This window comes from Nannospalax galili, unplaced genomic scaffold (genome assembly GCF_000622305.1).
Source record: "Nannospalax galili isolate Female #2095 unplaced genomic scaffold, S.galili_v1.0 scaffold87, whole genome shotgun sequence".
Lineage (NCBI taxonomy): Eukaryota > Metazoa > Chordata > Mammalia > Rodentia > Spalacidae > Nannospalax > Nannospalax galili.
Window position 1 is genome coordinate 13,460,613 of NW_008360320.1, and position 24,133 is coordinate 13,484,745.

Genomic DNA, 24,133 nt, shown 5'->3' on the forward strand with positions numbered 1-24,133 from the left:
TTTTGAAAAGATTTAAAGCATAATTTGTTCCTGAGCAGTTAATCCTTAATTACCCCTTTTTGTTTATGTATTTAATTTTTGAATAATAAATGAGTTAGTTTAATTGTGGCTTGTCATTGGGCATTATATAGGGAATGTGATGAGAGAAAGAATTTTTCAAAGTTGGCAAAAAGAGATAAAATTTTAGATGCATAAATAAGACAACTAATTGATTTGATTTCTTTGTGGATCCCCATTACAGAAAAAGTAGTGTGTCTTTAATAGGTGTCTTGAAACATTTTAGGAAATATTTGTGTGCTTAAACAATAGCAGAAATAAAGCCTTTAAAATATCACACATAACTGAGCAAATTTAAAGCAAGGAAAGGAATCTTTGGGAGTTACGTCCATTTGCCAAAGTTGATTGGAATGAACACCTAGGTTTTGACTTCTCTCAAAATGATGGTGCCCAATGACTGCCAGTCGGGACAAGATTGCATAACTTGTTGAGACTATACCTGTGATAATTGAAAAGATATAACTAGGCAGTCAGCATGACAACTTCCTTCTGTGGAGGCCAGGTGATTCTGTATGGGATTGAATGCATTCTATAAAAATAGAATGAGGTTATCTATGAAGGAGGGTTTGAATAGAAGTAAATAAAATATTGTGGACAAAACAGACTGAGGAATGAACCAATTTGGCCTGGAATAGTGGGATAACTTGAACCACACAAGTGAGATAGTAGTTCATTGCCCACAGCTAGCAGTGCCACTACTACACCAGTAGAGATTTTTAGGTTTAGGGCTAGGTTGGACAATTGATTGTTTTTCTCCCTTGGCAGTTTGAATATTATCATCTAGCTTTATGAAAGAAAAACTTCAGTTACAAGGCTTCCAGGTCAATTCCTGCACCATTGCTTCAAGTCCTGTATCTGAAGTAAGTCTTGTCTTCTGCAGTAGTGTCCTATCTACTAGTCCTGGGAGAGAACCAAGAGGTTTGTGTTATCTTGGGAGTCCCCTGGACCACTCTTATCAACCACTCAAAGGAAGGACTCCTCTGTCTGGCACTGTGCTCCCTGCCAAGTAGCTCACAGGTACATACACACACTAGTGTTCAGACACTATATGTGTACCTCCCATGGGGTCCCAAGGGCACCACACCCCCTTATGGGTTTCCCAGCTCCCCAAGATTCACTCATCTCCACTCTCTCCCCTCCCATTTGTCCCCCTTTGAATTCCCAGCACACCCATTATCCCCACCCTCCTCTCAGTAACAGCCACCTCCTACCACCCTACCTCTCCTGACTTCCCTCCCCATGGCTCCTTGAATATTTCTCCCTCCATCCCCCTTGTAACATCTGCTCCCTATTATCCCCTTCCCAGGATCTTTCTTTTCCTTTACCTCCATGTACCCTTTCAATTTCCTGACTTATGGTGTTACATCAGATTTTATATACTCACATATAAGGGATTGGTGCTATAGTCAGCAAAAGAGGGAAAACATATGTTACTCGCTTTTCTGCATTTGTGTTACTTCACTTAGAACGATATTCTGTAGTTCTATCCATTTACCTGCAAATTTCATAATTTCATCTTTTCTTACTGCTGAGTAGAACTCCATTGTGTAAATGGACCACATTTTTGGTACCCATTCAACAGTTGAGGGACCTATAGGTTGTTTCCATTTCTTAGCTATAGTGAAGAGAGCAGCCAAAAAGATGGATGTACAGATATCTACAATACGATGAGTCCTTTGGGTATATGCAAAGGAGTGGTATTATATGGATTATAAGGTAGGTTCATTCTTAGTTTTTTGAGGGTTCTCCACAGTGCTTTCCATAATGGTTGCACAAGTTTGCTTTCCTACCAACAGTGAATGAGGTTCCTCCCTCTCCACGCCCTCTCCAGCATTTGGAGTCTCATTCTCTTGATCTTAGCCAGTCAGACTGGGGTAAGATGGAGTCTTAAAGTGGTCTTTATCTGCATTTCTCTAATTTCTAAGGCTGTTAAGCACTTTAAAGGTGCTTCTTAGTGATTTTTATTTCTTCGTTTGGAGAACTCTCTGTCCTGGTCTGTTGCCCATCTTTTATTGGTCATGTATTTTTTTTTTATTTCTTTGTTTTTTGAGTTCTTTGTATATTTTGGATATTAATCCTCTGCTGGATGTGTAGCTGATAAAGACTTTCTCCTACTCAATGGGTTTCCTCTTCCCTTCCTTGGTTGTTTCTTTTGCTGTACTGAAAGTTCTTTCACTGTAGCTTAATGAGGTTCCACATATTGATTGTTGATCTTAATCCCTGAGCAACTGGTGTCTGATTTTAAAAGTCCTATCCTACATCCTATATCTTGGAGGGTACTGCTTATATTTTCTTCTAACAGTTTCAGAGTTTCAGGTTTTATTTTGAGATCTTTGAGTCATTTGGAGTTGACTTTTGTTAGGGTGAAAGATAAGGGTCCAATTTCATTCTTCTATAGGTGGAGATCCAGTTTTGCCAGCACCATTTGCCAAAGATGGTATCTTTCCTCTATTGTGTGTTCTTAGCACCTTTGTCAAATATCAGGTGCTTGAAATTGCATGTACTCATGTTTGGGCCTTCTAGTGTGTTCTATTGACCTACATGTTGGCTATGGGTTTGTTCTATATAGCTTTAGTTATGTTGAGGTATGTTCCCTCCAGACCAATTCCTTCTAGGACTTTTAATATGAATGCATGTTGGATTTTGTCAAAGACCTTGGCTGTATCTACTAAGATGAATGTCTTTGTCTTTAAGTCCACTTATATGTTTTATTACATGTATTGATTTATGTATATAGAGCCATCTCTGTATCTGAGATAAAGCCAACTTGTTTGTGGTGGATGATCTTTTTGATGTGTGTCTGTATGTGGTTTGTGAGTATTTTGTTGAGAATCTATGTTCATTAAGGATATGTGTCTATATATAGTTTTCTTTTTTGCTGTGTCTTTACCTGGTTTTTGTATTAGAGTGATGCTGGCTTCACAGAAAGAGTTTTTGAGTTCTCCCTCTCTTTCTATCTTCTTGAATACTTTAAGCAGTATTGGCTATAGATCTTCTTTGAATGTCTGGTAGAATTCTGCTGTGAATCCACCTGGGCCTGAGCTTTTGTTAGTCAGAACATTTTGTATAACTGTTTCTTTTTCCTTATTTTTATGGGTCACTTAGGCTGTTGACCTCTTCTTGGTTTAACTTTGGTGGTGTCTATGATTTTAGAAATCCATACATTTCTTTTAGATTTTCAAATTTATTGGAGTATAGATTTTTAAAAGTATTCCCTTACAATTCTCTGGATGTTTTTGTTGTCTATTGTGCTATTTCCTCTTTTGTCTCTGATTTTGTTGGTTTGGATATGTTCTTTCTTTCTTTTGATTAACTGGACTTAGGGTCTCTCCATGAGTTCATGTATTACCTGGGCTTCTTTTGCTGTTGGTTTAAGCTTTATCACACTGTGGTCTCATATTTTTTATTGAGATTTGTTTTGCATCCTAAAATGTGTTAATTTTAGAAAAATTTGCATAGACTGTAAATACACAAAAGTGTATTTTTTTAAGTGTTTGGATGGACTAGTCTGTATATTTCCATTAGGTTCATTTCATGTATGATACATTCAATTTAGATGACTCTCTGTTTATTCTTTGTCCAGTTGATCTGTACATTGTATATAGTGCAGTATTAAAGTCCCCTACTATTACTGAGTTGGGTTTAATCTCTGTTGTGTAGTCCAGGAGTACTGTTTTTATGAAGTTGCGTGCTCTAGAGTTTGGTGCATATATGTTCATGACTACAATATCTTCTTTGTGTTTGCATTATTATACTTTTCTTTTTTTAATTTTTGTAGCCTTTTGGGTATATTCATTCCTTTCTTCCATACTTTGTGTTGCTTCGAGTATTCTCTGTAGGGCTGGTTTGGTGGACAGGAATTCTTTCAGCCTATTTGTGTCATGAAAAATTTTCTATTCCCTTTTGACCATAATAGATAGTTTTGCTGGATAAAGCATTCTGTGTTGGCATTCATAGTCATTTAGAACTATGAATACTTTGATCCAGTCTCTTCTGTCTTTTATAGTTTGCCTTGAGAAGTTAGCTGTAATTCTGATTGGTTTTCCTTTATGTGTAACTTGTTTTTCTATAGCAGCTTTCAGTACCTTCTCTTTGTTCTGTACATTTAATATTTTTACTCTGATATGCTGTGGGGATTTTCTGTTTTGGTCATGTCTAATTGTTGTTCTGTGTGCTTCTTGAATCTCTATATGTAAGTCCTTCCTTAATTTAGGGAAGATTTCTTCTATAATCCTATTGAAGATATGTTCAATAGGAGACCTGAGAGTCTTCTCCTTCCTGTACACCTAAATTCATAGATTCGTTCTCTTCCTGTTGTCCCACATTTCCTGAGTTTTCCATTCCTGAGTATTTCATTCCTGTGGGTTTTTTTTTTTTTTTTTTTGATAATTTTATGTAGTCTTTGCTTAAAGAGTCCAATCTTGATATTCTGTTTTGCATTCATTAATTCTGCTTGTGAGGCTTTCTGCTTTTGACTCTACCTGGGTTATTGAGTTTTTCAGTTCCATGTCCGTTTTCTTTTGGATTTTCTTCACTATTTCTATATCTTTTTTTGAATTCTCTTCTCACGTCATGAATTGTTTTTGATGTTTCATTGAGCTGCATATTTTTATATTCTTGGGTTTCCATCATAAGTTTATATCTTTCCTCTTTGAATTCTATAAGTTTTTGGTCTTTTTTTTTTTTTTGAGGTTCTTTGATTACATTTATGACTCTTCTTTTAAATTCTGAGTCCTGGAGTTCCTTAAGGTTGTTGTAGTTGTAGTGCACTTCTGTAAGACTAGTGTGTTTTGTTGGAGATGTATTCTCTGGGTTTTTCATGTTGTTTGTGGTTTTGCACTGCCATTTGGACATATGGATGCTCCTTGCTGGTTATGTGTCCAGCAGGAACTTCTACTCTGCTTTCGTTTAATTTAACTTTGGTTCTATTAATATTGTTTATGTAGCTTGGTTGCTTTTTTTCAGATATGGAAAATAAATTAGTGTGTGTTTCAGGTTCTTTCAGGATAGTAGACTGTTCTGGGTTGAAAGTGGGACAGGGTAGAGAGTAGGCTAGTCAAGTTAGTAAGAGGCTTGGTCTGTGTCAAACAGATCAGGAGCCAGTGGAATCTGTTCTAGGGAGTTTAGATAGTCTTGGTTAGTAAGCTAGTCCAGAGATCTGAAACTGAGGAATGTAGCCTACCTAGGTCCAAGGCTGGCAGGGGACAGGGTGAGAGTGGGTGAGAGGACTGGAATAGAAATGCAGACTGGTCAGGTCTAGCTGATCAAGGGGCCAGAGAGGATGTCAGATTGGGGTGGGGGGACCTGATTAGGGACTTAACAATATATGGTAGGGTTTAGCTAGTTTGGGTTAGGAAGTTAGTCTAGTTGTCTGAGGTGACAGAATTGGAGTCCACCTGGGTCTGAGGCTGTCAGGGAATCTGATGTGACTATTTAATACACTTGGACCTTAATCAATTTTAAAATTTACCTTAATTTTACCTTTTTACCTGGTTAATATGATCCTGTCTGTGTAGGCCCCACTACTCATGAAAGTTCAGGAGCAAATATTGGCCCTGTGTATTGTACGGAAGCAGACTTGAAGACCACTGGTCAGACAACTCTGGGATGGGGGGAAGCAGCAGCTTATTTGATAGTAAACAGACTGCTGGGCTGCCTTTCAGCGAACAGGAAAACAGCCACAGAGAAACAGTAGTGAGCAGGGGAAGTCAGATATCTTTTAGGCAGTGAGGTGGTTGGGTAACTTTCCATGGCATAGGTTGAGTAGTTTAGCTCAGGATTGGTTGGTCTCTCAATGAACAGCGGGACTTTCCCATGGCTAAGTTCAAGCCCACCATTTTAGAATATTGGGAGCTGCATGTTTTTTTAAGAGCCTGCTGGGAACCTAACATTCCAGTCTTTTGTTGATGATAAAGGGTGACTGTGGTCTTTCTTTAGATACTTCCTGCTGGACGGGGACATCCGCAAAGAGGAGTGGTCTCAAAAGGCTGGAACATTGGCCTGGAGTGTGGGGTCAGGCAGGTGGTGGTAGGAAGATCTGAGGGAATTTGATTAAGAGCATCTGGTTCACTAACTGTCAGGTCATCTCATTGATTCTGTCCTAAAAATATTTAAAAGGCATGGAATAATCATTATTATGATGAGGATGGATATCAGCAGGCCAACAGTGGGGAAGGAGAAGTAAAGGCAAGAGTAATTAATCACAAATTCACAGAAGGGAAACAGGAGAAGTCAGAACATGGTGAATTTTCAAATCAGAGTTTCTTGATGAGGGTTTCCAAATGCATCTATATCCTGGATGTCTCCTTATTTTTCCTTTGGCTGCCATGGCTGGACTCAGGATTTATTTTTCAGGGACTTTGATCGTTGTTGGAGTGACTAGAATCACAGTGTGGTTTCCCTCCAAATGACCTTTAGACAGGAAGAGAGAAGAAATTTTCAATAATGTCTAATGTCTGGGAAGTTCAACCCTTTGGACTCTTAAGGAAATATACAATCATTTTACTCTTTGGTTATATTTTCCTTTTAGGTATTTAAGACCATGCAAATGGCCCAAAAAAAACAATTTAATTTTACTCTTAAGGTCATTTGAGGGTCTGTTACTCAGGGGTCACATGGTCTTGGGAGGAACCCTGGCTTCTTAGACTGTTCTTTTACCAGTTCCGTCTATGTGAGGATAAGTCAAAGATCCTACTCAACTGTGGCTGACTTCACTTAGAAGCTTTGAGGAAATGTTTTCCTCTGTGTTGACCCTCCTCTTTGCAGACTGGACACTGGTTCAAATACATCTGATGGGGTCTCCATGGCCTCCCTGAACAAGAAGACAGGTGACTTACCATGGTTACAGGATGTTATGAGACATCGTCCCCTGGGATGTAGTTGACCTTGGAAGGCAAGGAACAAAAATTGTCCCTTTAAGTCCCTCTAACCAGATTAGTATAGGCCTAAAATTATGGCTATTAAACACACAAAAAGATTAATTATACCAATCTGGTACTTTTAATTACCATGTAATATGTAGATAAAGCTTGGGCAAAAAATGAAATATATATATATATATATATGTATATTTAAATAATGGTATTTTGAAATACATAATAGGGGCTGATTATCACTTGCATGGACTTTCTCATTTTTTTTAATACCATGAGACATAATAACATTAGTAAATAAACTTTCCATTTGTTGTAAGAATTCTCTTCTTGGGGATACTAAGAAATATTCATTTCCTTTCTAAGGTTCTGGTGTCAAACCAATGTTTGATTACATTAAAGTTCACCCTGGAGAACCAATGAATTTACTTACAGAGATGAATGAGGGGTTACTGAGGTATATGGGCGATCTGAGAGTACTTGCACTAGAAAGCCTTTACCTAGCTTAGATGTTGACTTTTTATAACCTTATAAGTCAAGCAATCTCTTCCCAGCCTTCCCAAGATTATATACTATAGTCCTTCCGAAATTCAGGAAACCATTTGCAGTGAGACTTGTCAGGGGCTGAGAACCCACTGTTTAGAATGTTGGAAGCTATTCTACCATTTTAGGAGCCTTCCAGGAACTTAACATACACGTATTACAGGATTCAGTCAACTTCTAATGTTTATAAGTTAACGAGAATCTTGGCTCACTTATGGGTTGAATTTTGTTATCCTCTTAAATGTTCCTTTTGATCCCCATTTTTTATTTTTTATTTTAAAATTTTTAATTTACAATTTGTAAATAAGCATACTAATGCACAGGGTGAATGAATCCTTCTTTTAAGAGGGCTATCAGTCTGGCTGAGTACATTAGAAAAAAACCCATTCTATATTTACTACATGTAATCTTAAGTACTTGTAATTGAGAGAACTCAGAAAACAGTAACACCCTATCCATGTCATTTTATCTAGAAAATGAGTTTTAAAGCAACCTGATAAAACAGAAAGCAATAAGAGAGGTATACGGAGGGAAAAGATATTCTCTCTTAGACACAGGGCAGAAAAGTCACCATATTCAACTTTTACATCTCCCTTTTAGTGAAAGAAGAATGGTGGAAAGGAAAGTGAGGGTTCTGAGTATATTGCCTTGCAGTTCTGGCATTGCAAATATGGAGATGAAAATAAAATGAATAAAGAATTATTAGAGCTTTTTGGTGCATGCTATAAAGAAATCCTTGTGCCTGTTATCATATCACCCTTATGTACGATGGAGAATATCCAGTAATTCTCTTTTTCCTTGGGACTTCTTTGGGAGCTTATCCATAACCAGCTCTCTGGCCTGAGCTATCAAAGAAACCTATTGCTCAAAGTCATACACTCAACTGACAATGTATGACTCATTCGTCCTCTATTTCCCTTTTTCCAAAGGACTTCCCAGGCTGCTGATCTGTGAGATTGGAGTACAGATTCCCTTTCTCACACAGAGCACCACAGAGCAGCTTTTCTAAGCAACATTAACATTATGCCCAAATAAAGAAATAGCCTGACTCTTAACATTCATTTTACTGCCAAGGGTAGACTTGAACTCTAAGAACCTGTTTTGTCAAATATCTGAGCCAGGGTTCACTCATTCCTTTATTGTAAAGGTGTCTCCAGCATCAATTGGGAAAGTAGAAGCTAGGATTCACTCTTGTCTTATCAGAGAGTATTGCTGTTTGATTCCAAGGCCTATGCAGGCAAATACAGACTTCTCAAATATCTCAGTGGTTTCAATGAGAAAAACATGCTGTTTCTAGCACTTTGGTATGTTCACGGAGCACACTATCTTGACTGGAGGGGAAGGTGGGCTCTTGAGTGATTAATGTCACGTGCCCAGCTCACAAGAGGAGCAAATGGCTCAGTGAAATTCTTTACATTGTAAACAGTAACTTTGTGGTTGTTAGCTGTCCATACTGTTAAAGCTATCACTATACTTTCCTAGGTAATTCTAGGTGTCATCAGGTTGACAGTCAATATAAACCATCATACAATCAGTTAGCAAAACCAGGAATTATCATTCACATAACACTATTGGGGAAATTTCAGACCTAATTTAAAGTTCACCGAGTTTTCCAATAATGCTCTGTGTTTGGGCCAAGACATGATCCATGATTATATACAAATTGTACAATGTCCATTTCTTTAAAGTTCAGATACTTTACTTGAATATTCACTGTTTCTCCTTTATCTTTGTAAGGCTTTCTCTTTTCAACATTTATTTATTTATTCATTTATTAGCTTATTTTTAATCAACTCATTTATTTCTAGTTAGATATATTGTGTGTGTGTATCTGTCTCTCTCTCTCTCTCTCTCTGTGTGTGTGTGTGTGTGTGTGTGTGTGTGTGTGTGTGTTTGTCTTGCATATAATCTTAAGAAATTTAGTTCTGGAGGTGACTGTGGTGGCACAATCTCTTAGTCCCAGCCCTGGAGGCAGAGGCAAATGGACCTCTGTGAGACTGAGATCAGCATGGTGTACACACTAAGATTCAGGCAAGCTGGGGCTACTGAGAGATTCTGTCTCAAACCACTTCCCAAAGAAAATAAATCTCGCTCTCATAACTGACATTATATTCATGTTTTCTCAATTCTAAAATACAGATTTTGTTGCATAAAAATGGGATAAATTCAAATGCAGCTGCACAATTTACAGTCCATATCTCTGTAATAAACAGGTTTACTAATGGAGGCATGTGACTGTGTTCAGCTTTTAATTTACTAAGAGCACATAATTAAAATCCTATTGTCTAAATTAATTAGGTTACTCCTTTCTTTTTTGGCCCCTTGAGAATGCATTTTTGAATTATTCGGAATACAGAAACATTTCTTATGTATTTTGTGGGCATTTTAAAATCACACTACTTGGTTTGCTAAAATAATTTTTTTTTAGAAAATGATAAATTATTTCAGTATTTAAAACTACATAAAAAAGGCATATTCAGAGAACTGCTTCCCCCTCACAATGCCTCCACTGTGACATCATTCCTGATCTGAACCCAAACAAATTCATTTATTACTTTCTCTTTTCCAGTTTTCGAGCATTTTTTTCTCTGCAAAGAATGGGTATACACATATTTTTGTTCTCTTCTTTTTCTATTGACCATTAACTCTAGGAGGTTACTCCCTATAAGTTCATAAAAATTTTCAACTTTCTTACAGCTGCATTTATACTATAGTTATGGTTTGACTATACTTTGATATACAAAACTTCAAACTATTTTTACAATAAAAAAACAAGGTGTCAATAACTTTGTACATTTGTATTTTTTTCTTAATTAAAGAGAAACTTTACCTTACAGTTTACCGTTTTCAATGTTCCCTGAACCAAGCCCTCTGTATATTTCTATTATATCAATTTTCTCTTTGGATATTGGAACAAGTTCTCTTACTTGACAGCAAGTAATAGTCATCTATCATGAATACCTATTATCACTTCTATGGACAGACATAAAAATATTTATCTAGGTGCTGGCACGATGATTCAGTGGTTAAGACTACTGACTTCTCTTGCAGAGAACCCAGGTTTGGTTCATAGCATCCACGTGGTAGCTAATAACTGTACATAACTCCAGTTCTAGGGAATCCAACACCCTCTTCTGATCTCTGCGGGCATTGCAAATTTACCTACATATACAGAAAATATTCATGAACATAAAATAAAAATAAAAAATAAACCTATCCACCTTTAGGGTAGAGTATTGTAAAAATGAGCACTTACCTAATATAAATACCTATTATCATTTTTAATAAAAGACATATGAATCTCTCATTTCCCAAAGGCAATCTAAATATGATTTTTTAACAAAATTAATTGTTTTGGTCAGTAGGAACAGAAAAATTCATATAGAATTTCCCAAAGCTGCATTATTGTTACTTAACAAACACTAATTCATCATTTATATGTAGTTCTAAGTAATTGTTCATTTTCTTCATTAAATATTAATTGCAAAAATGGTTTTGAAAAAATTTTAAACTGTGTTATAACCGCCCACATTTTTCAAGATTTTATTCTATTATTTTTTGACTTTATTTTTTTAACATCTACATTTGCAGACAATATAATTTGATGATATTTTGATCCCCTATTCTATCCACAACTCTCCTTACTGCCCCGCACATCTCTCAGCTCTCACAGGATAAACTAAAGATGAGATTAACCCAGAAAGCCACAATTGGCAAAGGTGAGAGTACAAGAAGCCACAGCACGCTTACCAATGAACAGGACATCTATTTCAAACCTCCACCTCCCAAGGCTCAGGGATTATTGTGGAAGAGGAAATGAAAGATTGTTAAGACCCAGAGGTGTGAGTGACCACAAGGAAACAGAGTCTTCCAGCAGCTGTCAGTTATTCATATGCACTCACAGCAATCGTGACAGAATGCATAAGTCCTACGCAAGCTCAAACCAAACGAAATCCTAGCATAGACATGAGGATGTAGGTAAGAAATTCTAACATAACCTATTTTTATCATTTATATTTAGGTGTATATACGTGTGGGCATATGTACATGAGTACAGTGCCTACAGAAGCCAGAAGAGGCATTGGATGCCTGAAGTTGAAGTTACAGATGGCTGTGAGCTATAGACTAAATCAGGGGTTTCTTGCAGGAACAATATATCCATGTTCTTAACCACTGAGCCATCACTTTCCAGGCTCCTCTTTTAAAAGGTTTTATTATTTTTAATTATGTGGTCTCCTACAATTTTTAACCTCAGAATATTTTATAATACAGCAATGGGAATAGGGGAGAAGATTTTTTTGCTCACTGTTGTAACATCAGCACCCATAAACAATAACTATACAAAAGCATATGGGTCTGTTTTTATAATTTGCCAACTAAATTTACAGTCCTCTCCATGTGTGATAATTGGATCCAGCTTGTCTCAGTGTTATCCTCAATTCATGTTTATTGAACAACAGGCAGAGTTCTGCATCAAAACAGACCATGAGCATATTCATTCAAATGCAAAATGGAAGAATTATATTCTGCATATTAAGGAAGAGATTCATGAGGTAGTACCATAAAGTACTCATTTGAAAACTATGGGAGAAAAAAGCACTTAAACACAAATATTCCTAATTCCTCAATTAAGTCAGAAGAGTTCTGTGAGGGAACATTTTTATTTTTTGTTCTTATTCTTTATATATTCTGAATAATATCCTCTTATCAGGTTCAAAAATGAGTGCCTCATTTTAGTATCTCCGTATTTTCCATATCATTTGTATTAAACTTTCTGTGTAGTTATTTTCTTTATATAGTCCTGTCTTGTTTTATCTTTCTCATGACCTCTCTGCTTCAACAAACAACATAAAATACATTTCTATTTGCATTAGTAAACAATTTATTTCTAATTTGTGTTGGACTTTTTGTACAGCAAAGGGCTTTTATTTTTATTTCAAAAGGTCCCATCTCTGATGTTTGAATAAATAATAGAAAATTTGAGACACATGTATTTTCAGTATTCATTTACTTTAAATTAACCAAGTAAATAACATCAGTGAAAAGCTACATGTTTTTATAACTACTCACTATTGGATGCATGTAATCTATTTACCAGTTTAAAAGTAAAACACCTTTGGTTATTATTGGAAACAGGATTTGATATTATAATAAAAAACTCAATCACGTAACATTGTTCTAAATAATTTATTATTTAATTCTGGAAATATTGAGTGTATTTTGTTGATGATTATTCATGACATCATACAACGTGTTAAAATATATTTACATGTGTTCTATAAACAGCACAGAGTGTGTGTGTGTGTGTGTGTGTGTGTACATGTATGTATGTGCACATGCAAGAGTGAAGTCTGGACAATATTTGTCTGATACTGTAGGGATTTTTCCTTCTAAAGGGTTAATGGGGTCTAAGAAATTGAATCCTCTTTTTGTAACCAGTTTATTAAGATCAGCCATGCCTGTTGCCTAGGGTCCGTTCTTCCTTCAAATAGCCATGGCAGGCGAAAGAGTTCTTTTTTTTTCTTACTTAAAATAAAACAAATGAGCTATAATAGAAATCAAAAAGTTACCATAGGATGGTTCCTCGACTATCAGCACTCCCAGATGGTCATTAGAGCCCAGGTTATAGCACATAACAATTGTCATTAGTCCTTGTTCTGCACTGAATCTTGAAAACAGGCAGGTTTATTAAATATCTGAAAATGGATTAATATTATTGGAATAAGGAATCATATACACTAATGACTCACAGCTATTTTAAAGATTAATTAGAACTGAAAAATCCCTGAGACTAAAATAAACAAACAAAATATACTAGAAAAAGGTATCTATGTGAGGCAACAGGCAAAAATTGGCAAGAGTTTTAGAGGAGTATTAGTATGATCATTCAAATATATATTAATTGACTGCGCCCAAAGAATATTTGATATATGTTTCTGGAAATACCAGAAAAGGAGGGCCATGGTCCTGAGAACATGTTAACAGTTGGCATTATACACAATTACAGGCTAATGGAGTGTTGAGCAGTCTTAGCTAGACTAGTTAAGAAAATTTAACTAGTGCATAACTAGAGTTTGCAGAAACCTATATTCATACACCTTATTCCATACAGCAAAAAGCAAAAATTAACACTGCTTAAAATTTTAATTTATAAAGAGAATTTTTGCAAAATTGTCTGTGTAGATAGTGCTATTAATTATTCATCAGTTGATTATGATATTTGAAAATATAATTTAAAAGTTAATTTAATAATCATGTATATGTAAAATTACTAAAATAGAAAGAGGAAGGTGACTTCAAACCTTGATTCATTATATTTATTTGGTGGTTTATGTTCTGTTTGAAGACTTCACTAGCACTCATTATACTTAAATTGCCTAACAATTTCTTATTAGCACTTGGAAAGCATTCTCCTCTACTGGGGTTCTTAAACTCTTTCAATATTTCACACTGAATTCAGGAATGCAATTAGCAAGCTGAAGAGCATATCAACATTTGATAATTGCACCTAAAATATACAGCGGATTACACAGTTTTATTCTCAAAATGCTGTTCCTGAATTTACTCACAGAAAATTTCAGTTGTTTTGGCACATTCCTTTTCCTTCTTGATATAAAAGTGATGAGACTGAATAATAATGAAATGTATTTTGATCAAATTCCAAGCAGTTATTTTCAAATAATTAATTCAAGATTTTGTTTTACTGGCATTCTTCAAACATTTTGTTTCATTTTTGATCTATCATTATTTAATATTAATAAATAAGCTCCTAACCTTCAATAGGTACTTGTTGGAAGAAATAGAGGGAACACAACTGCTTGCTTTATTCTGATGTATGAGAAGTAAGATCTGCCAGTTTTATAACCTGGAACATTTGCTGCAGACAGCTTTGAAATTAGCCATTTGGCCAGGTAACATGACCGTTGGCTCTGAGACATGGTTTATATTTCCACCTTTACCTACTAAACACTGATATTGCTGGTGGAAAGAGTTATGAAATTTATCAACTTTGCTTAGACCTTGAAAGTATTTTTGGCCACAAAGCATATTCTAATAATGGACTAGTACTGTGTCAGAGTTGTGGGCCTCCCTCCTAACACTGCTACCTACATAATTCTTTCTATAACTATCACTTAAAATCATATCCATAGATTTTCTTAAATAATCTCTAATATATTTTTCTTTTTTAATTTTAATGTTTCTATTTTATGTGTATGAGTATATTTCCTGCATGTATGTAAGTATACCCATGTCCCACAATGTCCACAGAGGTGGGAAGTGGGCATTGGATCCCCCAGTATTGCAGTTACGGATGGTTGTTAGCTGTCATATGGGTGCTGGGAATTGAACCTGGGTCCTCTGCAAGAGCAATCAGTGCTCTTAACTGCCGAGCCACCTTTCCAGCCCCAAGTAGATTTCTTTTTCTCAGAATTCTAAAGATTTCTTCAACCAAGACCACAAATAATCCTTTCAAGCATCACAAAAATGGTCTTTTAGTAACTTCAAAATCCATTAATGATATGAAGCTTTGAACACGGACACTGTTTTAGATAATTCTTTCAAAGCAGAGAGGTTATCTAAAGAAAAATACATACTGCCTTCTGGACAGCTGGCCATGTAAGCTAAGTGTCTTAGAAACATAAATACAAAATTGTCCGTTATTATTAAATTGGTATATTTAAATTCCATGTTTCCCATTTTCTCTAAATAAGCTCTGAAAAGTACTTTCAACCTTCAAACATTGTTTCATTACTAATACATATAACATACTCTTCTGTGTTATTGATACTATGTTTGGCACTGGATAAAATGCCAGATAAAAAGACATGGTTTGGGTTTTCAATAAGCTCAAGATCTGGTAGATACACAAGTAGTTGAGTTAGTCATAATGATAAACTCATACCTGCAATGTTGGAGGAAACCAGAGGGTATGAAGAGGTCACATCCCAGAAACATGCAAAACTAAGCTAGAAAGGACAAAGGTGATAGATGATGGAGAAGAAGAAACCTTCTTTCACACAAAGTAAGGTCATGAGAATTTCAAATGCTAAGAAGATGTACAGGAAAAGAATGTCCATATGGAGGTTGGAATCTGGTTTCTAAATATGGAGATCATGTAAACCGGGGTAGTGGTTTCAGTATGGAAAAATAAATGTCAGCAAAGACTCAAGATTAAGAATGTCTGGTAGAGTGTCTGGAGTAGGAGCTGAGTGGTAAGCACTGGCCTATGAAGCATGAGCCATACGTTTGATCCACAACAGTGCCAAAGAACACCATAAGTAACCAAACCAAACCAAACCAAACAAATAAGAACAGATATTTTTCTAGTGAAGACATAAGGAATGGTGAACAAATATATAAATATATAAAAACTTTGGCTCACTAATCATCAAGATTCTCCTGCCTTGCCTCCTCAGACTTCACTTCTGGAGGTTTTGAACTATGAATTATTTGGAATACAGCTTCACTCAAAGTGTGTGTGCGTGTATGTGACAAGTGACTTGATAGCCCGATGGCTAATGGACACACTGAGAATCCATCAGTATTTCTCAGTTTGTGAAAGGCATGATATATAGTCGTTCTCATTGATTCTAAAAGAGGCATTCTATTTTAGAGATAACGAGAGAGAGAGAGAGAGAGAGAGAGAGAGAGAGAGAGAGAGAAGAGAGAATAAGATTAACAGAAATAAAGAAATAATGCAGAATAAATTTACTGATGCAGGATTCTTTTAGTGCAACAGGATATTTCTCAGCCCAGCTGTGTTTGTCCTAAGGTGATAGACCCTGACATTCACCAAAGATTTACCTGGAACAACAGCTCCCAAGTTCATTGTCTCAAGCCAGTGCAAATGAAAATTGCAGACACCTGTGGGAGCATGCAATACAGAAGCAGACATCATTAAATTATGTTTAATTGCAGAAAAGTGAAAAGTGAGAAATTAAGGAAAGGTCAAGGAGATCCTGAGAATGGGATGGGTTCCCAAGAGAGGAAAACACCATTGAACTTTCTTGTCTGGGGGTTTTTATAGGGGCATGGCAGAAACTGGACAAAGGCTGAGGTAATTGTTATGAGAATGTTGGTTTGTGGGCTATAGTGGTCCGAGCCTGTGGAGGGAAAAATTCTTTACGCATCCACCTGGGGAGATGGTCATGTGTGTACTCTTCAAGCCATGACCATCCAGTTAGGAGGGGTTGAAGCCCCCATCTGTCCATGGCTAACTCTTGCTCTGTTAGTTATTTACCTGGACTATCTGCTAGCTGATAGTCACTAGGCTGGTGTTACTACCCTCTGGAGTTATAGGCATCTCATGTGGTATTGGTCACGCTAAGCTCTCTTTGTTTCTTATGAATACTAAGTGGTAGATGTAGTTTTTCTGAGTTCATTCTTTGTCTCTATCCAGAAATAGGTGAACACTCTTAGACATTATCTTTCCATAGTCTGTTATAATTAGCTTCATTAGAAGCAGGACTGTATGAAAGGACAATAGTGCTTTGCATTTGTTTCTCAAGGTATCTGGAGGTGGGGGCAGCACCTGGTCTGCCATCACTGGCCCAGAGCCTTATCCTTATCTCATGTGATAAGTTTGGTTGTCTCCTACTCAACCATATGATCTCTTATTCATCTTCAGTGCTTCAGATGGTTCCATGTTAGCCTTTAGCCTTCCTTTTTAACCCCAACCTCTGCTGTTGTTGCAGCAGAGTGTGCACCTTATAGTGTTCACTATGAGCCTTTTACAACTTACAGAGAGCTATTTCCTACATCATTAGCAGAGGGCTGGACGGAAAACTTAGTGGAGTAAAATGGGCCATTCATAATAAAGGCTTTGGGAATTACCTCCAGACACTGGACGAGCACACACCTGTTATTTCAATGGACCACCATGACTAGAAAGCCAATGGGCAACCCTAGACTGCCCAAGTTGCCTTCGATGGATCTGCTTAGCTTCAGCTGACAATCAAGGGTCACATCCCCAATTAGAAGGCCACTGTGCATCTGAAGTTGATGGAAACTGAGAAGTAGCAGCCCCTTTCTTTATGTGTGGTGGTAGCAACTGTGGAATTCACACTTCTTGTTCACTTTCAGTTTCCCAGGGCCAGGGTCAAGTTCTAGAAGAGAGACAAAACATTGAAGAGAAGAATAAAAGTGTTCTTATCATTTATGTGATTGAGATGTAGATCTGAGTTCACTGAAAATCTTGAGTAGGATCGGGTTTATCTTAAAGTGATTAAGAGGAAATGGTGCCAAATAATGTACTTAAAAGGAAGAGCCTGAAGGATGTTAACCAGAAAGAATCTACAAAACTTGATGGCTGGTGATACACAGGTTGTTGATGGAGGAAATGGAGGACAAATTTATTCATTAATTAATTCATTTCTTCGTATTTACTTAATTTGTGAGCATCTACTGTGTGGCAGGCACTGTCTTCAATGCAAGGGATACAGGACTGAGCAAGAATTGGAGAGTTGATTCAGAAATAGAAAGCAGGGTTAGTAACAAGCTGAATAAGAAAATGTAGTTAAAGTTTTGCAAACTCTTATTGGTAACTGTGATTGTCTGCACCTCTACTAATTAGGGATTTGAATATGTTCCTACAGACAATTAAATACCATGGAAATATACTAAGCTGACAAACTGCATGATCAGATTTTTATTTTAGTTTAAAAATCACTTAGGGAGAAATTAATTGGATTGGAGTGGGAGAAAAGCAGCAGGGCATAGAAAAGAGACTAGTTAGAAGAATGCTCCTGAAATTCAGACAGGAATTACATTCGCCAAATAATACACTTAAAAGGAAGACCCTGAAGGATGTTAACCAGAAAGAATCTAAAAAACTTGATGGCTGGTGATACATAGGTTGTTGATGGAGGAAATGGAGGACAAATTTATTCATTAATTCATTTCTTGTTGACTTAATTAATGAGCATCTGCTGTGTGGCAGGCACTCTCTTCAATGCAAGGGATACAGGATTGAGGAGAAAGGACCTTTCACACTGTCATAACTAACAGTGTGATTATAGTATTGAAAGAAGGACACCAAGTAGTAAAACAGCAACATGAATGAACATTGTGACTCTTTTAAGTAAGATTTGGGATTTTATTATATGATAAAAGATTTCATGTAGGAAGGAAAAAGAGAGATTTTCTGAAGGAGGGACAGAGGTACTTAAAGTTGAAAGGTAGAGAAGTTTAATCTAGTTATTAGAAAGGACTGTGTGAAATTCAAATGTTATGATCATCATCATCAGAAAAAGAGAATATTTGTGACAACATACCAACCACACCAGTGAGCTTTCACCTCCACCAACACACGCAGAAACAGAGCCTGAAAGAAAACCACTGGGAGTAGTAACTTACTCTGCGTACCTGTACTGCCAGTCAGTCTTAGTCATATTTTTAAAAAATCTCAAAGAATGTTGAAGATTAAAAAGTTTTTTAAATTTAATTATTTCTTTTGAGAACTCTGTTTAGTTCTGTTCCCCGAGTTTTAATGGGATTGTTTGTTTTCTTGGTATTGAGGTTTTATTTATTTGTTTGTTTATTTATTTATTGGTTCTTTGTGTATTCTATATGCCAACCCATGTTAGGTATATAACTGGTACAGACGTTTTCCCATTCTGTGTGTTGCTTCTTCACTACAATAATGCTGGCCTTTGCTATAGAGAGCTTATTAGTTTCATGATCTCAAAATTCATATGAATTAAATTTGCATGGGTCTTGTGCACGTTGTCACCATTGCTGTAGGTTTAGATGAGCAAGTTCCAAGATGACTGGAAAACTTTATTTCTTTGTGTCATATACCAACCCTGAGTGGGAGAGAGTTGGTCTTCCTTAAGAGAGTGAGGCCAGATAGGCTGACCAGGCTCCAGTGGCTGAACTCATACTGAGGGATATCTGGGCACACAAACTTTACTTGATTGGCATTAATATATGTGACAAGAATGCATTAAATCCAGTGAAGGAGGGTATGGGGGAGTTCCAATATGGTAAGTGGTGTAAATATGATTAAGATGTATGAAATGCATAAAAAATCAATAAAATACTGTAAAAAACTCATATGGAAATAAAAATAGACCTAGGACAGAACAAACAATCCCGGACAGTAGAAACACTGCTGGAGGCATCAGCACCCCTGATTTCTAGTTAGACTTCAGAGCTATAGTAATAAAAACATCATAGAACTGGCATAAAAACACATAAACCTGAGGATCAAGATATAAACCTAAACTTCTAGAACTAATTTTTACAAAAGAGCAAAAAACAGACATGAAAATTTCTTGTGAAGAATGATAGAATCTTCAACAAATGGTGCTGGTTAAACTGGGTGGCTGCATGCTGCAGAGCAAAACTAGATCCTCATCTCTCACTCTGCATGAATTTCAGCTCCAAATGGACCAAAGACCTCAACTGAAGTCTTAGTACCCCGAATCTGATAAAGAAAAAAAAATACACTTCAACTATACACTCAGGGAAGGGCTTTCTGAACAGGACCCTGGGAGTGAAGGCATCAAGCCCAACAGTTGACAAATGGGACCTATAATGGCAGCACTAAGTGGATTCACTTGTTTAAAAGAAAAAGGAACACAGGAAGTTGGGGAGAAAGAAGTAGTGTTGGGAATGGAGGGTGGGGGTGGATTCGATGATTTATCTTTTTAACATATAATTAAATAAAAATTTTTAAGTGTAAAAACAATCATTGCAAAAATATTTCTTTTCTCAAGATAAAGGTCCTGTTTTATTTTTAAAAAGTTAATGTTGCAGTTCTTTACATTGGTTTCCTGATCCACTTAGGTGCTATAACCCACAGTTTGCAAACCATCAGCTTACTTGCTAACATTATTTATTACATGTATCCCATCCTAAAAGTTCATATCACTAATATCCCTATAGGTATGCACCTGTTTATCAGTCTCCTTTAACAATAAGATTATTGGGTGAATGCTACATAGTAAATAAATGTTAAGCCTATTTTATAAATACTCTTATTTTGACACCCATTTTTAATAATATATCTGAAATAAAGGGAAAAATTCAGTTTCTCTCATATATAGATCATGTCTACATAAGAAATGGGATGAAAATTATTTGTTTTGTCAAATTATAATCCGGCAGAGAAATATGTAAGATTTTTCATTATGTATTGTGGTGGTTAGAATGGAAATTGCCCCCATAGACTCAAGTATTTGAATATTTTGTTTCCACTTGGTGGTACTGTTTAGAACATCACGCAGTCCTTAGGAGGTGTGGCTTTGCTGGAGGAAGTGTGTCACAATCAGCAGGCTTTGAGAGTCCACAGCCTTGTACCACTTCCACTTGCTCTCACTGCTTTGTGTTTAAGGTTGAAGATGTGATCACTCAGCTTCCTGCTCCTGCTTTTAGGTGCCTCTTGCTACGATGCTTCCCTACCATGATGGACTTGTATTTTTGGAAACATAAGCTAAAATAAACTCTTCTATAAGCCACTGTTGGTCATGGTGTTTTATCACAGCAATAGAAAATAAACTTAGGCTATTGACTGTGTGTATATGCATATGTGTGTGGTATATATAAATTTATGTATGTATATGATAAATGTGTACACTACATGTATGTATGTGTATGCATGAAAGAAGAATGTTGCGTGTCCTGTTCTATCATTTTCTACCTTGTTTCTTTCAGACAGGGTCTTTTACTGAACCTGAAGTTAGGCTGGGGTCCAGAAAGCCCCAGCAATCCTCTTGTCCCTATCTTGCCATAGTGCGGGAGCTACAGACACACACAATCATGTTGGTCTTTTTATGTGGCTACTGAACTCAGTTCCTCAGGCTTGTGCAGCAGTGAGTGCTCTTTCGCACTGCACAAATTATTTAAAGTCGTATTTATTTATTTTGCTATGCTTGACATTGAACCCAGATTCTTATATGTGATGTGCAAGTGTGTAACTACTGAAATATACCCCGATCACCTTATATTCTTGCTATCATGGTGTGAAGTGATGACCATAGCCTCATATACACCAAGAACTTGATGTTAGGTATACCATCAATTATATATCCACATACTCACCACATATCCCCAAAGCTTCACAAAACAATGTATTTTACAATTATGTTTGATTTTCAAAATGCTGGTCAAGACTCATTTATAGCCATGACTTTTACACTATAGACATATTCTGGACAAATGACTTTTACTTAAACAAAAAGTTAATCTTTGTTTATAATGTTAGACAAGTTCACTTAGGCTTGAACTCCTCTTGTAACTGAAGCATAGAGATCATGATCTTTCCTAATGCTTGACTCAGGACAAAGTATGGGTATATGTGCGTGCTTGTGTGTGTGCATGTGTGTGTGTGTGTGTGTGTGTGTGTGTGTGTGTTGCACATCAAGCAAACTGCAAGCAGCTCTTATCTAATTGAAGGCAAGGAAATATTCTATTTATATTGCGAGCAGTAGACGGGATTAAATTGACACTTTAGTTGTGTGTATGCTGCTCTAAGTCAGTAGAGTCAGAAAGGAAAAAATTTCTCTGATAAAATATACCTTTTTTTTTTTTTTTTTTTTTGAGACAGGGTTTCCCTGTAGCCCCAGCTGGCCCAGAGACCAATCCAGCCTTGGCCTTGTATTCATAGAGATCCTCCTGCCTCTGCTTCCTGAGTGCTGGGATTAAAGGCATGTACCACTATGCCTGGCTATTGCCTCACTTCATGCTGGATATACTGTTTGAATAAAAGAAATAGTGAGCCTTTGTTCAGGAGCACAATTACAAGAAAAATCTGAAGGAAAAGCTTCTCCAAACAGCTGAGTCCAATCTGGGGTAAAAGGAATGCTAAGTGTCAGGCTTCCTTGGTTCAAGCACTGCTGTAATGCAGCATCACATTAAACTGGGCTGACCCGCTGGCTACCATCTTTCTAAGCATGACTTTGCCATTCTATCCATCATTCCTTTGGGGTAAGTCTATGCCATCAGAAATTTTCCACTAACAATTTAATTATCTTGTATGAATTAGTGACTGTTGAATCCATTATCAGTTTTGACAACATAATAGAAAATATCAGATTCAATTCAATGTAGCAAACATTTATTTAAACTCAACTAAGATCCTGAGCAAAATTCAAATTATCTAAGGAAGCTGATTACAATAGCAGAGAAGCAACAGTCTACAAGTGGAGAACTTTTGAAAGAGGAAAGTGGAATGAAAACTGATTTGTAAAGCTTTCCCACGGCCAGCTGTTGAACAGAAGAATCCAGTACTTCCTGGAGAAATGGTTGCTATTGAGGCTGGGTGAGATGAGTTTGAACTATCATGTATATAAGAATTATTCAAAAGAGATCTCCAGAACAAAATAACTCACAACGATTGACATACCCAATGGACAAGGCTAGAATAATGTAAAGAACAAAATGGATAGGATCCAGTTGATCACAACCTAACATAAATGAATAGGTAGCTAAATAAATAACAATAAAAAATCGACATGTTCAAAGTATGGACAAATATCAATATAGAGGAATTCCAAATAATCTATGTAGATAGTTGTACAGGTACAGCCATCTTCCTGAGTGCCACTCTGTTCACTTGTCACTGGCCTAAGATCATCACAGCTGGGCTTGCTGATTTCACACCCCTGCATAGAAGGCAGGCTGGGAAAGCCTTCCTCTCCCAACTTATGATGAGCAATTTGGCCCTAACGGCCTGTGGCCTGGGAAAGGGCTAGAGTATCTAGGTTAAGGAAGACAAAGGCTGTGTCTTTCATCATTTTATGCAGCTATGGGGAAGCCATTATTCATACTTGGGTGAAGGCTTTCTCGGGTGTCCTTAGGTGGGGAGCACCCACGTTCCTGTAAGTAAGCCATCATCCAATGCTTTGTAAGTAAGCCCAATAAACTCTTTGGTTTCCCAGAGTGCATTTTTGTGCAATCTTACCTCAGTTAGTCCTTGGGATGAAGGGGGTAAGAGGTAGACATTGTTTACATCCCCATCCCTGAATGAATTTTAGCAGTGATACTATACCCTGAGTGAAGTAGAGCTAACATAGTGACTTCTAGTCTGACTTTCTTCCTAGGAGCAAGGTATGGAATTAGGGAAGAAATGAATAACTTTGTAGAGGTCAGACCTGACAAACACTGTTTAAGCAAGGCAGAAACTTAAAGACTTTGTAATAATACTTGCCCTTGATGTGTTGAGGAAAATAGAAATTTACACCTAGAATCTGCCTTCAAAATTCTAAGATCTTATTTTAATCATAAGAAAAAATATTTGAGAAACTAAGAATATAATACAAAATATGTGATCAGTATTCTTAGGAAGTTCCAAGGTCATTAAAAACAAAAGAGGCAGGAACTTCTACAGCCAATAGAAATCCAAGGCAATATAATGTGTGAATGTAATATACATCCAAGAATAGAAATAGGAAACTGTAAGTGGACTAAGAAACTCCAGATAAAACTTGGGCTTTGAGACAAGTGTATCGATATTTGTTCAGTTACAGCAGTATTTCGCATACACACAAATATGAAAGCAATGTGGGAAATCAGCTGTACATGAACTCTCTGAAGTGTCTTCACAATTTCTCTGTGAATCTAAAACTATCCTAAAATGAAAACTTCTGTTTTTAAAAATCTGACATCACAAATGGTGAAAATTTGGTACCATGACTTTCAACAAAATTCACTCTCTTTTG